Below are 16,320 nucleotides of genomic sequence, written 5' to 3' on the forward strand. Positions count from 1 at the left end.
TTTCTATTCTCCAACTTTATGGGGTGTCATAGGAAAATATTACAAGCCGTTTTATTGGCAAAGGGAGGCTTAAGAAGGTATTACAAGCAGGGGTGCCAATAATTGTGAGCGACGTGATTTTGTTAAAAATATTTATTTATTTATGAGATTTTCCTTTTTCTCAGAATAAATTTGCTTCCCTTCAAGGTTGGATTTTTCCTATTTTTTTCATTGTGAGATTACAATAAATCACCAACAGATTATGTATGTATTATGTAATAACATAGCTGAAGTCACATAAGTAAGACCTACGAAACGCAGTTTGAATGAAGCTTCTAAGTTAAACGGTTGTGCATTAAACGCACAAAAAGTATTAGAAGAAGAACTAGAAAAGCATTTCCCGAAGGAAATACGGTGCATGAAAATGCAAAAAATAGGATGTAAAATATCATACAGAGTAAAAACAAATAATGCAGATATAGTTGCAATAGTGTTGCTAGGGTACATATGTTGGTTGTTATGCTAAATTAAATGGTTGCTATGCTGGTTGCCTAGGTAATCCTGTAGGTTGCTATGGTGGTTGCTAGGTTGAAGTTGTGGTGGTTCTTGAGGTGGTTGGCTAGGCTGTTGCTAGGGTAGTAATGGTGGTTGCTATGCTGTTGCTAGAGTACTTGAAGTGGTTGCTAGGCTGTTGCTAGGTTAGTTGTGGTGGTTGGTATGCTGGTTGCTAGGTTAAACGTATTGGTTTCTATATTGGTTGCTAGGTTGTAACTGTGGAAGTGGTTGCTAGGCTGTTGCTAGGGTATTTGACATGGTTGCTAGGCTGTTGCTATGGTACTTGAGGTGGTTGCTAGGCTGTTGCTAGGTTAGTTGTGGTGGTTGCTATGCTGGTTGCTAGGTTAAACTCATTGGTTGCTATATTGGTTACTAGGTTGTAACTGTGAAAGTGGTTGCTAGGCTGTTGCATGGGTATTTGACATGGTTGCTAGGCTGTTGCTAGGGTTCTTTAAGTGGTTGCTAGGCTGTTGCTAGGTTAGTTGTGGTGGTTGCTATGCTGGTTGCTAGGTTAAACTCATTGGTTGTTATATTGGTTGCTATGTTGTAACTGTGGAAGTGGTTGCTAGGCTGTTGCCTGGGTATTTGACATGGTTGCTAGGCTGTTGCTAGAGTACATGAGGTGGTTGCTAGGCTGTTGCTAGGTTAGTTGTGGTGGTTGCTATGCTGGTTGCTAGGTTAGACTCATTGGTTGCTATGTTGGTTGCTAGGTTGTAAAAGTGGAAGTGGTTGCAAGGCTGTTGCTAGGGTATTTGACATGGTTGCTAGGCTGTTGCTAGGGTAGTTATGGTGGTTGTTATGCTGTTGCTAGGGTACTTGTGGTGGTTGCTATGCTGGTTGCTAGGTTAAACTCATTAGTTGTTATGTTGGTTGCTAGGTTGTAAATGTGGAAGTGGTTGCTAGGCTGTTGCTAGGGTATTTGACATGGTTGCTAGGCTGTTGCTAGGGTACATGAGGTGGTTGCTAGGCTGTTGCTAGGTAGATGAGGTTTAATAGTTGGAATGACTGAACAGTTAAATAGGTGGATAGTTTAAATGGTTAAATTATTTGCTAGGTAGATGAGTAGGGTTGGGCACCGAAACACGGTTCTAATATGGCACCGGTGCCGACGCAAACGGTAGTAACTGCATGGAATAACAACGTGGATTTCGGTGCCTCATTTCGGTGCTTAAATAGCGTTTTTAAAAAAAATATATATACGAGGCATCACTGCATGTCATGCGCCATCTCTAACGTCTTGCTCTGATAGCAACACATCCAGATACAGTTAGCTAACATATGATAAACACTGGATGTATAAACCAAAGGGGTGCACCACATAGGCGAGTGGACAGTGTTTGACAGCTTGCGTGAGCCCAAGTAGCTTACTTTAAAGCGATATCGCGAGCTCCTGTCAAAATGTAGCAGTGGGCCTAACTATACATAAGCAAAAGGCTATGAAACAACATCAACAGTAGGCTAGCCTATACGTCACACAATATCCTTGCTAATGCGCTAGCTGACATTTATTTGAAATGTTATCAGCAAAGTTGTAAGGTGAAAACTTTATTTCACGGTGTGTTAAACAACATAATGGAATGATATTAATCTTTCATGTGCATGCGGCCCATACAGCATCACAATAAATATAATAAAGATTATGTTAAAAGTTAGCTGGCAGAAACATAAATATGTAGGTTACATAGGGAGGGAAAGTAATCTCATCGCCATCTAGTGGTTGCGTTCCTAGAGTTTAGCGGAGGGGATGGGATTTTTTTTTAGAAAAAATATATCTCGGTGCACATTGGGATCTTAATTTAATGCCTTCCATATGTTAGGCACTGTGGGTCACCTCTATTGCTTCAAGTGGTCATACCTTATTTTTAGGATCAGTTGAATTGTTTTGAGTTTTTGTCTTAACATGGTGATAACAAACTACAGTTGCATGTGACGTCACAGGTTTGGGCGCTTAATCTCTAACTGATCAATACGGCAATTTGCTTAACTGGCTTACATATTTTTGTAATAACGGAAGGTGATGTAAACCGCGTGGTGATAACCTTTATGTCTGGATAACTGGTGTTGTGCTTCTACTCACATGAAGAGCTGGCAGTAAGTGTTAAGTGGCAATGCTAACCAGGCTAATAAACAAACCATGCTACGTGAGTAACGTCGAAGGGTAAAGTCACGTGGCTTTTTTGTAGTTCGTTTATGAAACAAAATGAGCAATTTCGATTTTTTAAAATAAGGCAAAATAGGGTCTGACATTTTCACAGTTAGAAGATTATTACTGTATAGACACTGAAAACATTTTTTGGTGGATAAGATCGCTGATTTGGCTTCACAGTATATTTTTAAAAATAGGTCTATGGGACTTAACATTGGAGCTGCTCTTCGATAGGAACGCAACCACTTGGGGCGCTGGTTTTCACTTTCCCTCCCTATACCTGATGTCGCTGAGCTGTCAAAGAGGCTACGAAACCATCGTACGTTATCGCTAATTAACGTTTTCGTGTTAATTAATCATCTTCGTAAGTCGGTATATGGTTAAATGACTCATTACGGGGCGAATGAAGGCTCTCTCGCCCGCCCCTACTGCCTGTAGGAAGAATATCCCACTTGCAAGTTCGGTGTATCCTACCCGCCGACCGAGGCAGGATCAGTTTACAGCACAGAGGCAGGCTAACGAAACGCTAGAGATTGTTGCAAACATGTGTATAATGGCAGAGGCAGCGAAGAAGCAGCGAAAACCGTTGACGGAAGACGCAAAGAAAAGGAAAAGAGCTTCAGACCGAGCGAGGGGGAGTTTCGTAGAGAAAAAGCATCAGGCTTGCCTGGTGTCCCTTTAAACTCAGCTGACTGGTGTTAGCGCATAGCCATAGTTGCTGTTAAAATGCCTACTAGGCTAGCGCTGGGAATCTAAACATTTCAACACCGACATGTAGCCTAACATATTCAAAACTACTGCGTGTTATGGGTTAAGACATGAAATGTCTTGAAGCATTTGGGAACACACTGAATTAACTGGAAAGTAGAGTCCCTGTTAGATTAGCTTGCTTGCAAATGCCGTTGTCCATGACCTGGCAGTTTTATGGAAAGCGGTTTTAACATAGCCTACCTTATGGCAAACCGCCTACACTGGGTAAACTTGAAAGCAGAGCTTACCATTGTGTGTGCATGCATGGCAAGCTGTTTTAACATTTGAATGTATTATTCGTAGGAGCAATGAGATATTGATAGTAAATTGAATATAACAGTTCAATTTCATGTTCAAATTAATTTTGTCTTATCAATAAAAAAAAAGAAATTCATGCTTTAGACCATTTTAATTTAAAATATTTTAAAAACAAAGTACCGGTTCAGGCACCGTTTCGGCACCGTTTTAAAAGTATCGATTTAGCACCGGTATCGGATAAAACCCAAACGATACCCAACCCTATAGATGAGGTTTAATATAGTTGGAATGACTGAACTAGGTAGATGAGGTTTAATATAGTTGGAATGACTGAACAGTTAAATAGGTGGATAGTTTAAAAGGTTAAATTATTTGCGAGGTAGGCCTAGATGAGGTTTAATATAGTTGGAATGACTGAACAGTTAAATAAGTGAATAGTTTAAAAGGTTAAATTATTTGCTAGGTAGATGAGGTTTAATATAGTTGGAATGACTGAACTAGGTAGATGAGGTTTAATATAGTTGGAATGACTGAACAGTTAATTAGGTGGATAGTTTAAAAGGTTAAATTATTTGCTTGGTAGATGAGGTTTATTATAGTTGGAATGACTGAACAGTTAAATAGGTAGATAGTTTAAATGGTTACATTATTTAATAGGGAATTATTGTAGTGAGGACTTTTATTTTGAAACACTTTTGGACAGAGGAAACAGTTGAACAGCATGTGTAGTCTTAATAGAATGAGACTGTATGCTTAAAGCCTGAGAAACTGACAGTTGATGCAGGTGGCCTGGCCCAAAGCCATATAAAGGTAGAGTTGCGACAACTCCATTGACGCTAATGTTCCATTTTTTTCCAACAATGGCAGCTAATGGAAGCCTCAAATAGTTCCCGGAAGTTAACAATTTATAATAGCAGCAGTGCAGTTACAGCAGTATAGACTGTTTGTAGCCAACATTTCAGACTCAGATTTACATTCCTTTGCCTCATCCGAATAATAATAATAACAACAGTAATAGTAGTAAAGTAATAGTAGGCTATCAATAGCCTAATTATAATAATAAACCAGTGGTCCCCAAACTTTTTCTTCCGAGGGCCTGCTCACTATGCCTGGCTCTAAGAGAGGGCCAGAGACTCGGAGTATATCAGTAACCATAAATAGCTTAGCGCTGTGAACAAAGGCAGTCTACCTTAGTTGAATATTCCATTACATTTAATCTATAGGCTAATGCAATTTAATACCATTGTTATCTGTGTTTATATTGCCATCTTGCCATATCAGTGTAAAATGTAGCTCAAATGAAATAATACTAATAATAGCATTCTCAAAACTATAAGCAGGGAGTCCCAAAAGTATATTTTGAACTCTGAACTTTGCATACACAGCTCAAGTTGTGAACAAGCAATATCCTACAAATTTAAAGTTCTCAAACTATGAGTTTTATGAAGTGGTGGCAGAAACATCTGAAATGACCACCATTCTAACTTTCACTCACCTGATGAGAACTTTGTGAACTCTGTATGAATATTTGAACGAGTGAATAAAACATATAAATAATTATACCAGAAAGTTCCAGAATTATGACTTGAATAGAAGTTATTAACAATTAATTGATAAACTTTTAGAATACTTTGAGCACTGATGCAGTCAGCAGAGGCCTCTTACATTATTTGCAGGTACAGTAGGCCTACTATACATTTCATTCTGTTTTCGATGGCAAACGCGAAACAGCGCCAAAACAACCACCAGTGGACAAAAGGAGTATTACATGTGTACTGTTAAAGGAGAATTACGGTGTGATATTGACCTAAAGTCAAATCAAAGTCAAGACCTAAAGTGTGTTGAAACATGATACCGAGTGTGAACGTATGTCTCATAGCCCATCTCGGCTTGTCCCCTGCACTCCAAAATCTGGCGCTAGTTAGCCGATGCTACCAACAGCTTTTTCAATAGTGGTGCTTCGGCATCGGGCTAGCCATGCAAATAAATCACTGTTTTACACCATTTACGAGGCTCAATGTATCTCCACACTTCATTGGTAGACTACCGTAGGCCCTGACATTTAAAACGAGACATTGAGAACTTTGAAAAAGCACTGGTAGTTTACTTACAAGACAATTTATACAGACAGTATCTTCATGAAGTTTAGCGTTTGCAGCCATCTTGAATTTAGTCACGATAAGTCGAGCGACGATTAAGAATGAACAGGTATGATAAGGGATCAGATTCCAAAAATAATTCCGTGGAAATGCATGGATTCCAGTTGCTGCTACTGGCAGAAACTGGAATCCATGCATTTCCACTGAATTATTTTTGGACGTCTTAAATGTCAGGGCCTTCGGTAGTCTACCAATGAAGTGTGGAGATAAATTAAGCCTCGTAAACGGTGTAAAACAGTGATTTATTTGCATGGCTAGCCCGATGCCGAAGCTGTTGGTAGCATCGGCTAACTAGCGCCAGATTTTGGAGTGCAGGGGACAAGCCGAGATGGGCTATGAGACATACGTTCACACTCGGTATCATGTTTCAACACAGTTTAGGTCAATATCACACCGGAATTCTCCTTTAAGACCCGCCATAGAGAATGAATGGGCAAATTACGGAGGTTTTAGTTTGACGATGTCGTACTCCCGTGCGGGCCGGATCCTATATAGGCCTACCACAGACATGTTTTGGGGGGCCACCTAAAATGAGGTGGCGGGCCGTAGTTTGGGGACCACTGTAATAAACGATTTATGTATCGATTACAGGGGCGTGGCTAGCTATTGAAAACATTCGGGGCTAGAGCCCTGTAGGTAGAGACCTTTTTGTCCGGGGGTTGGGGGGTTTCTCCCCCGAGAGATTTTGAAAATCGGGCTGATGAACATGCAATTTTAACCTACTTTGTGAATGAAAAGGAAGGCCAATTGTAGTGACTCACGTCACGGCATTCTGAATATTTTGATGTTTAAAGACCGTGTAAGGAGAACGTCTCTTCTGCCAAAGTGCACCACATACAACACCCAAAATATGACATTAAAATAGCCTGTAGAATAAACATCGTCATGCACCTCTGTCAAGTGCACAGGTGTGAGCGTTCGTCTCGGGATAAACATTTGGACGTCATCCCCTTCAGGGGCGTCATGCAAGGCAAAATTCAGAGGGGGCACAATCAGGCAATTTTTTTCGGGGGGGGGTCCTGTTAGAGGGGGGCCGGTGATTTCTCCCCCAGGAGATTTTGAAATTCTGGCTGCTAAACATACCATTTCAATGCAGTTTGGGAGGGACAGAAATACCTTAACAGAGCAGCAACGATCCTCTATCTGAGGACTAAGCTAAAGTATCTATTTTGTAAGTTAATGTAAAACACATAGGTTGGTGAAAGAACTGTAAGCTCAAATTCAGCTCATTAAAGCATGTTTAGACACACACATTTACACTTAGGCCTACAACACATTATTTTAAAAACAGTATCATTGCAGTTGTTATGATTTGATTGATATGTGACCTATGAACAATCTTACATTAAAAAAGTTGCTGAGGTCTGACTTTGTGGTGCTCAGAAATTAAATTATTTTAATCTTAATTCATGTGATGAAGGACTTTGAAAGAAGTTTGACAGGTTTCAGTGCTGAGTAAGGTTAACCCTAAATATGTGAATATTTTACTAGTAGGCCTAATATATTTTTCATGACCATTATGGCAAATAGGCTACGTCATTTGTAAGTTGCTATCTGCAAATCATGAGCAAGTGACCTGATAATAACCTAAGTTATGAGCACGAGAGAGACTATTATACTTTCTTGCCCTCTACATCACGGTCATCATAGCGATCCTATATAAAACAACGTTAAGCCTCCTTTTGAACGGGTAGGCTATCCCTTTTCATTCCATGGATTAGCAGCCAGATACGCAAAGAGAACAAGTGGAGAAACATCCAACGCAATGCCTTGGTAGGCCTAATGGTATTAGGTTGGATTTTGTAGTCACTGCAAATCTAACACCCTCGTTTATGAAACTGGAAACAATTGAACCAGGATATAATATAATTTTTGTAATATTTGTAAGAGCCTATGTAGGCTAACCATGTCGTTAACGTAATGCTCTGAATTTGCGGCCAACATCAAATCCATAGGCCTATACTAGTTCTAACTATTTGATCAAGTCAACATTTCCTGGTCAACTACAAATAATTCCACTACTTTTTATTGCTTAGCTAGACTACTTACCACTTCAACACCATTGACTGTATCTGTTTAAACTGTAACTGTAACAGTTCAACTGTTCAAACTGGGTGCCTTGAAAGCAATGCATTTGGGTTGTGTATCACGAACTTTTGCCCCCCCAAAAAATTCCATTCTGTCAAAATCAAGCCCAACATGCATTGCTTGGAAGCCCCCTCAAACGAGGTCAGGTTTACTATATTTACTGCGCATGTGATTCAATAGTAAATCACGATATATTGAAACTGACCTGATCGAAATGTCCTCCTGGGTTGCGAGAGATGATGACACACTGTTAATTTCCACTTCTTGTCCCTGCTCTGCCCTTTTTTTCTCTAAAGAAACTTCTAATATCCATTTGTGCTTCTGTACACTTATTTCGCTAAGGCTAGTTAGTAGGCTAGAAGAACGAAACAGCAATGCTTAATAGCGTAGAGGAGAATTGAAATTGCAACATTTTGCAACAAATGATTCTAAACCTGCCCCGATCACGTCAGATTTTCTTGCGCTGCTGTTAATGCACACAATGGACACAAAACACAAAAGTCTCTTCTACGGGGCTATTTATCTCATTCACGATTACACTGCAAAAAATGAATTCTAACCAAGTGTTATTGATCTTATATTAAAATAGATTTGGTATTGTTTTTAGTATGAAAAGACTTACCACCCTCTCAAAAGATCATTTTGACTTAATTTAAGAAGACTTTAACTTATTTTAAGGAGTCTTGTCAAGACAAATTTGCTCAACGCACTGGCAGACAAATTTGCTTGTTTTTAGGACAAATTTGCTTAACGCACTGGCAGACAAATTTGCTTGTTTTCAAGATGAGATGTCTTAAAATAAGTCAATTTTTTCTTAAATTAAGTCAAATGATTTCACAAGAAAGCATAGGTAAGTGTCTTTATACTGAAAACAATACCAACTAGTTTTTTTTATCCTGATATAAGATTAATAACACTTGGTTAGATTTTGTTAGATAAGCAGTTTTTGCAGTGTAGAGTTTTTGTTGTTGTTGTTGTTGTTGTTGTTGACGGCCCATAGATCCGGGGCTATCCCCAGAGGATCCGGGGCTATAGCCCCGAATGCCCAGGTCTAACGACGCCACTGATCGACTATGACTTTCCTGCTGCTCAGTCTTTATCAGTTCCTGATCAAATAAAGCCCAATAAATGTGCCACACGTAATAGCCAAATATAAGATAACCCTTGCCTATCCCATTTCAATTAGGCGCATCACTACACCACCACGAACAAGCTGTCATTAAGTTTTTGCGTTTAGTAGGCCTACAACTTTTATGATATGACATTTCTTGGGCATTTAGCTTCACCATCACGTCAAGTTGTAATGTATGCGCAATGCTCATCTAGGCTATGGATTTAAGTGGCTTAAAGGCAGCAAAAGTGGGATATAGTGCAACTGTTTCCCCAAAACAATTCCTCCATAACTGTGTATTTAATCGTTTCATATGTGGATAAATTTCAGTGGACTAAACAAAAGGTAAAGATTTTGTTATCACAAGGCTAGCTGGTTCGTTATGGCGAAGCATACAGCCAACTTTGTTTGCAGTAGTGAAGCTGAGTTTGTTGTTAACATTGTTGGTAACTGTCAGGGAATTTAACCCCAACATATAGATACAAGAACCACAACACGTAGTATGGCTTTGCCCACAAACTCTGGTACCAAGAGGAGAGCCTGCTAATGTAAGGAAGAATTCGTCACACCATCAGTCTCTGACTCTGCAGCCCAAAAGCTGTGTCTTTTATTGTACAGATGCACACAGAAAATAGGAAGCAAGACATAGCGACTTCATTGTGACATAGTCTTATCTCACCCACACACATACAGACGGTGCAGTTCCTGTCTGTCTGGGTGCACACTTAACTTGTACTCTGTTCTTAGAACTCAGCACAACAACATTTAACTTGAACTCTCTGTTCTTAGAACTCAGCACAACAACATTTAACTTTAACTCTCTGTTCTTAGAACTCAGCACAACAATATTTCTGCTTACACAAATGGTTATACAATGATAATAATAATTTTCTTACAGTAACGTAAACGTTTCTTCAGTTAGGAGCAGTAGCCTACTGTTTTTTTTATGTTGCATTAATTTTCATTGGCAAAAGCTAGCCTAATATGCATGAGAATAGATTTGAGGGAGCTGCAGCTGGTCATATTAACACAGCAGGCACTAGCCCAGTGAAGGATAGTGTAAACCCCATCCCCAGAAACCAGTTTCAAACCAAGCTTGCGCTGATACATGCGCTATGATGCATGATCACTGATCAAATTGCTATTTTCTGACAGGATGAGCACAACCATGCAGGTTCTCTGAATCTCAAGCTCTTTAGCCTGGCCCTAGCATCTTAATGCTTAATGCTATTTTTGTATTTTCTAAATTCTATAAAATACTTCTTTCTAAAGCCTTTTTCGTCTATCCCTTCCCTTGTACACTACCTGGAAAAACATCTGAAAGCAAGAGACTCCTTCCATAATCAGTCAACAGATTAGATATGCTGACCCCTCATGTTAGACATCCCAATATAAACCTCTGCCAGGGTCGGCGCCAGAGAACAGCGGGTGGGGGGGCACCTCATCTCACTTTTATTAGTTATTTTTCCAAAATTGCCATATAATAAAGAGCATCCTTCGAGCCTTTTGGATAACTGAAACAATATCATGGGGGAAATAGTGCAAGAACATAGCGGTCATAGCCTATAGTGTTTAATAGACTATAGCACACAGTGTTTAATAGAGTTTGCATAGGCTACAATACAAGTAATATAAATAGGCTATAACAGACTCACCACTAGCAGGCCTAGGCTACAGCTGAGTGCAAAATGTCATGACTGTCATTCCACTTATTTTGAAATGTTCTTATAGAATCCTGCTCAAAAGCAAATTGCACATAGGGCCTTCTGATAATATTGCAACATTGAACATAGGCTATGTGATCGCTCGAAATGTTCTTTAAAGTACAGAACTAATTCTAACACATTTATGAAGTGGCTAAGCAGAGGCACCAAATGTGATGGAAAGTTTAGAACAAAGAAAGGAAAATAGCAAACTCAAGTGTTGCAATATAAACTTGTGAACTCAAGTCCTTGTGCTGTCCTTGTGTGAGCAAAGGGGTGTGTGTAACCTTAGCTAGTCGTGTCTCCTCAGTTGATGCCTTTAAGCACAACTAACTTCTCAAACAGTTTTGCATTCAGACAACGCCTATGGGGCCTGTTAATCATTCCAGCAAAGGAAAATAAACGCTCTACTGGAGCAGAGGGGCTTGACCATGCAAGGGTGCTACAAACAGACAGAGACAGAGATTTCGTGCTTTACAGTATAGATAGTTAGATAGATGTCATCATAGTGTTTCACAGAAAGTATTTTACAGTATTTTGAAATACAAAAATACACAACACTGAAGGCTGAATACGAAGGCATTTTCATCATTTCAATAAAATACAAATTACAAAATAGTATTTTGTATTTGAAATACGTATTTTAAATACATGTATTAGAAATACTGCCCATCCCTGAGCACGGTGAATGACAAACGGTGACAAAATGCTGTTGTTTATGAGTTCATAGCCTGATTATTTATCAAGGACTATATCATGTTTTATGTTATTATGATCACTCGCATCGCATTACCACGGGGTTACTGTGTAGGTAATGCTACGATTAACTTAACATGCCCACCACTGGAGAAACTTTTAAACTTTTTTTTATTCTCAGATCAGTGAAGAACTACCAGAGAAAACGTTGGGGAGAAAACTCAAACAAGTTAATGTTAGACTTAGACTAGCTGTGTAACAGTTTCTCGTTGCAAAATTAAAATCTCCATGCGCTTTTGTAGGCTACACGCAGTCTCAAAAACACTGTTTACAGCTCTTGAGTCACGTACTAGGCTAGGTCATTTTTTTATAACGATAATTTAGATAGGCCTAGGCTACATTTATGGGGTGGGTGCTATTAATCTCCCATCTTGGTTTTGTACAGAAATTAATATTAAGTGACACATACGTAAAAGGGAGAAAAAAAGGTCACCTTCCGATATTTAGCAGACGGTCTGAAATTTAATTTAATATTGTTTTAATGGTAGGATAACTACACAGTTTACACAATACTTACACTGTGTTATAAATATTGTATATCAATGCATTTATTGTCTGTCAATTACCCACAATTGTGGCTCTGTCTCTCATTGAACAGTAGCTTATTAATGCATTCTAATCCATTGTCAATCACTTCCGGGAACTTTTTGAAGTTTACATGAACCATTTAGTCCGGTGGACAGCCCATAGAGCCCCATTGTGGACCCGGAAATGTTGAGTACACCAAAGTTTTATGATGGAAATATATAGTATGCAGGCCCGGGGTGGGTAATCGGGAGAATCGGGAGAATTCCCGGTGGGCCGCTTCACTTTTGGGCCGGTCGAGGAAAAAAATATTGACATTTGTCACGTTCAGGGGTGCGTTTCCCGTACAACTACGGAGGTTAGCTTTTTACTAACGTGGTACGATGCATCGTTCAACTAACCAACATGTAAGTTACGACTGTTCCCCAAAGCCGCCGTACTTACATAGTACTTTGTTAGTTTGAACCATGTTGGTTTCAACCAACATAGTTCAGACTACAATGGTTGCAGATGTGTTCGGAGAATGTCGGACTCTGTCGGTTAGAGCCGAACGCATGAAGTCACGCAAAATGAATGAAATTTGACATTGCATGACGTTTCCTGGGCCCAGCAGTTATAATATCATTTATAATAATAATAATAATAATAATAATAATAATGATAATACTTATTACAACAATAGGCAGTAATTTCAATAGGCCCTAGGCTATGTATGCTTTAAAAATAATAGGCATAATAATGATAATTTTAATAATAACGTCACAGTCTATTGAACGTAGCCTACTAATGAGCCTAATCAGTGAAGCATAAATCGCCAACCGAGCACATGTGAACAAATAAGTTACACATTTAATGAAACACACCGAATAGCCTATAGGCTAAATACTGGCCAATATTTTCATTAGTTGTAGCATGACAAGGTGGCGTGAAAGGATAGACCTCTGCATTTCAGATCTTGTAGTCATAGGTTCGAGCCTAGATAATGATAAATGAATAATGATGTTGGAATCTTGGATAGGCTCAGTCACTAAATATTCCTATGATCGTTTAGAACCTGTAGTCCTAGTTTTAACTACTGATTGGAGACCATATGCTTACTAGCCTAGGCTTAGGATAAATGTATATTATGTTCTATGCAAATTGGCATGGTTAGATTAGATTCAACTTTATTGTCATTGTGCAGAGCACAAATACAAATACAACCAAATACAGTTTGCATCTAACCAGAAGTGCCAAAAAGGCAGAAAAGTGCAATGTGATATATAAAGTATAGACAGGTGGTGCATAGACAGGACAATAAATATAGTGCAGTGTAGACAGTAGTATACAGTTGGTTTGCAGAAGGTGGTTTAGAGTAATATAAATGAAATATAAATATGTGCAGTATCTTATCAGTTACCTTACAGTAAGAGCAGAATAAATATGGATATGTAATATGAACAATGTTGAACATGTTGTTATGTAAGTGCTTTGGGTTTCACTCTGTTCTAAAAGCGCTATATAAATGAATACTTTACTTTATGATTGCCCTTCATTTCACTGGAAGTTTTTCATGCCTTTATGCAGCATTTTTCCAATGTTGCCCTTGTTATGTGTTTTCACTGTGACACTGAAAATTGAATACTGTTACCACACACAAGTATTTCATGATATTTTAAATGCACAGATACAGTTCACAGATAAAGTTGTGTGTTGAATCACAACCACAAAATGACAGTTCACATAGCACAAATGTTTCAATGCTCAAATGGTTGAAGGATCTGCGCCAGCTGTACCAACACACACACACACACACACACACACACACACACACACACACACACATACACACTCACACTCACACTCACATACACACACACACACAGTGTTACTGTAGGTGCTGCTGAGACAGTAGCAAAGTATATACTGTTCAAATGCATGTCTATATTCCCTGAGTGCACTGACATTTCAAGACCTACTTTATTCCATCAACCCCCTATGATAATACAAGCATGTCAACTGCTCCATCTAGGAGCCCAACAGCGAGGCAGAGGCACGGTACAACAACGCCCATAGCCGGACCCGCGTTGTTGTGGAGAGGGCCCTGGGCATGTGGAAAGGTGTGTGAGCAAATCCGCTGGTGGCCTGAAGCTCCATCCTGCAAAGGCGTGCAGTGTAGTTTTGGTGGCGGCGCTTCTGCAACATGGCCCTTCAGGATCACATCCCACTGCCGGCTGATGAGGAGCTGTTAGTGGAGGAGGTGGAAGAGGTCATTCCAGTGGCTGCTGCACACCTTCCTGCTGGCCTGGAAGCACACTGGGAATTAGTTGCACATATGTTTGGCCCCTAAACACCCAAACCCCACAATTCCCTGCCACATTACCTGTTTTTTCCCCTTTTGTTTATGTTTTTTACATTTCTTTTAGTTTGGTGGGGGTGAGGGGGTAAATGTACTTAACTTTCCCACCATCACTTTCTCCCCATGATCCCTCCCACACACACACACACACACACACACACACACATGTTCCCTATGAGCCATGACATCAAAATACATACACAGATTGAAAGGTCACAAAGCAAAGGCAACTTACCATTTTTCCGCCTCCCATGACAGGCCTACCCATACCTGGGCCATGAAGGACAAGTTAAATCAGTGAAAATCATGTCACATTTTGACACTGACCACAGCACTCTGCATGCTCACTTAAGTCCCAGAGGTCTTAAAGTTCTCCAAGCGAGAGGCTACTCAACAGCAGCATTCTCCAATGTCATTGTACCAACATAATTCAGCTATGTGTTCAAATATCAAGATCATATAATAACTGAGAGTAGTTTAACGTATACACCCGCTAAACATAGCTTGTGATCAGACAAGATACAACACAAACCCCACTCCACAGGGATAGGCTACTCACCTCACACCCATCGACTCAGTCTTGAACCCCTGACCTCTCTCATATAAAGCACACACGCTACAGTCTCTGCCACAGCACAGTCACTTCACCACATCATAATGGGCTGTAGAGTCCATATACCGTTAGCTATGTGTATGATTAGCAGATGCTTCATCCAAACACACTTAACATACGACTACAATGTAACGTTATCCTTTTATAACAATTACAATGCTAGCCTCACATAACAATACCGTTGGAATTCAAAAGCTTTATCACCAGATAACTTAACGGGTGTTCGAAAGAATCTGTGCTGACACATTAGCATTAGGCTACATGTAAATTCACGAATAATAACAACACAGATGATTGCGGTCATCATAGCACTTCACCACAGGCCGCTCTGTTGTCGGCTAACTCCACAACACTTCACTTTCCACTGTACCACATAACGTTGTCCAGTAATGTGCAATTGTAGCTTCCAGCAATGCTATGGTATGGTATCCCACAGCAATGTTATGGGATCGTTTAATGGCTACCTATCATCCATCTGTCCTCTGCGTGTTCCGTCATCAGGGTTGGTTACGTCGTCTACTATGGTTCTTACTACTTACTACAGGTCGAGAGGTGTAGTTGTAACTACACAACTTTACGATAGTGGTTGCGAACGTTAGTTGCTACTATGGTTTTGGGAAACACTGACGCAGTGTCACGATGCATCGTACTATGTAAGTTCCACCACTATAGTTCACACTATCGTTTTGGGGAACAGTTGTGTCGTACTTACATAGTTGCAACCATGTTAGTTGCTACCGTAGTTAGCAACGATGCTTTTGGGAAACGCACTCCAGGGTAGGAATTTCAAAGCGGCCACGACGGCCATGGCCGTCGTAGCCCCTTGCGTTGGCCGTGACGCCCCTTTGAAAATCAGAGGTTTACAGGCCACGGTGGCCTTGGTGCCCCCTTCTTTAAATATTCTGCTTTGCGTCCTACTAATAGCGATATATATTTAGCCTAATATGGCCTGTCAAAATAATCTTAGCATTCACACCGCAAATTACCCAGTGGAGAAAGTGACAGCGCAAGAAAGAAAGTGCATCCAAATTAACCTATTCTTCTCAGTTGAACTACTTGCGAAGTAGCCTACTCATCACACAGACATCACAAGTATGAAAGAGCTTTTTCTCAGCTTTTAAACGATGTTAGCCGCTAATTGCTGTGGTGAACGGTTCGCGAGAAAAGTAAATAATATCATTCAATTTAATCATAAATTCTACTGAAGGTTTTCCGTCCATCTCCCTACACATTCATCTCGGTGGAATACTTCACGAACCCTTCGTTTAACATATGACAAACCATATATCAGAATAAACAGCAGACCTTACCGAACAGAAAGGTGTAAAGCAGTCCCCTG

The 16,320-nt window shown here is 39.9% G+C and overlaps 1 long non-coding RNA gene across 1 annotated transcript; it reads right to left on the reverse strand.

Moving 5' to 3' along the window:
• Positions 1 to 13,179: 13,179 nt before the first annotated feature.
• LOC143121514 (uncharacterized) lies at positions 13,180 to 15,748 on the reverse strand. Its single transcript, XR_012986505.1, has 2 exons — positions 15,694 to 15,748; positions 13,180 to 15,030 (listed from the first exon to the last, which is right to left on the reverse strand). It is a non-coding gene; the product is annotated as an uncharacterized LOC143121514 (long non-coding RNA).
• Between the last annotated feature and the right edge of the window lie 572 nt (positions 15,749 to 16,320).

This window comes from Alosa pseudoharengus, unplaced genomic scaffold, assembly GCF_046254945.1.
Source record: "Alosa pseudoharengus isolate Yale_2024_CS ecotype anadromous, Long Island Sound unplaced genomic scaffold, YU_APseudo_1.1 YU_APseudo_1.1_scf_13, whole genome shotgun sequence".
Lineage (NCBI taxonomy): Eukaryota > Metazoa > Chordata > Actinopteri > Clupeiformes > Clupeidae > Alosa > Alosa pseudoharengus.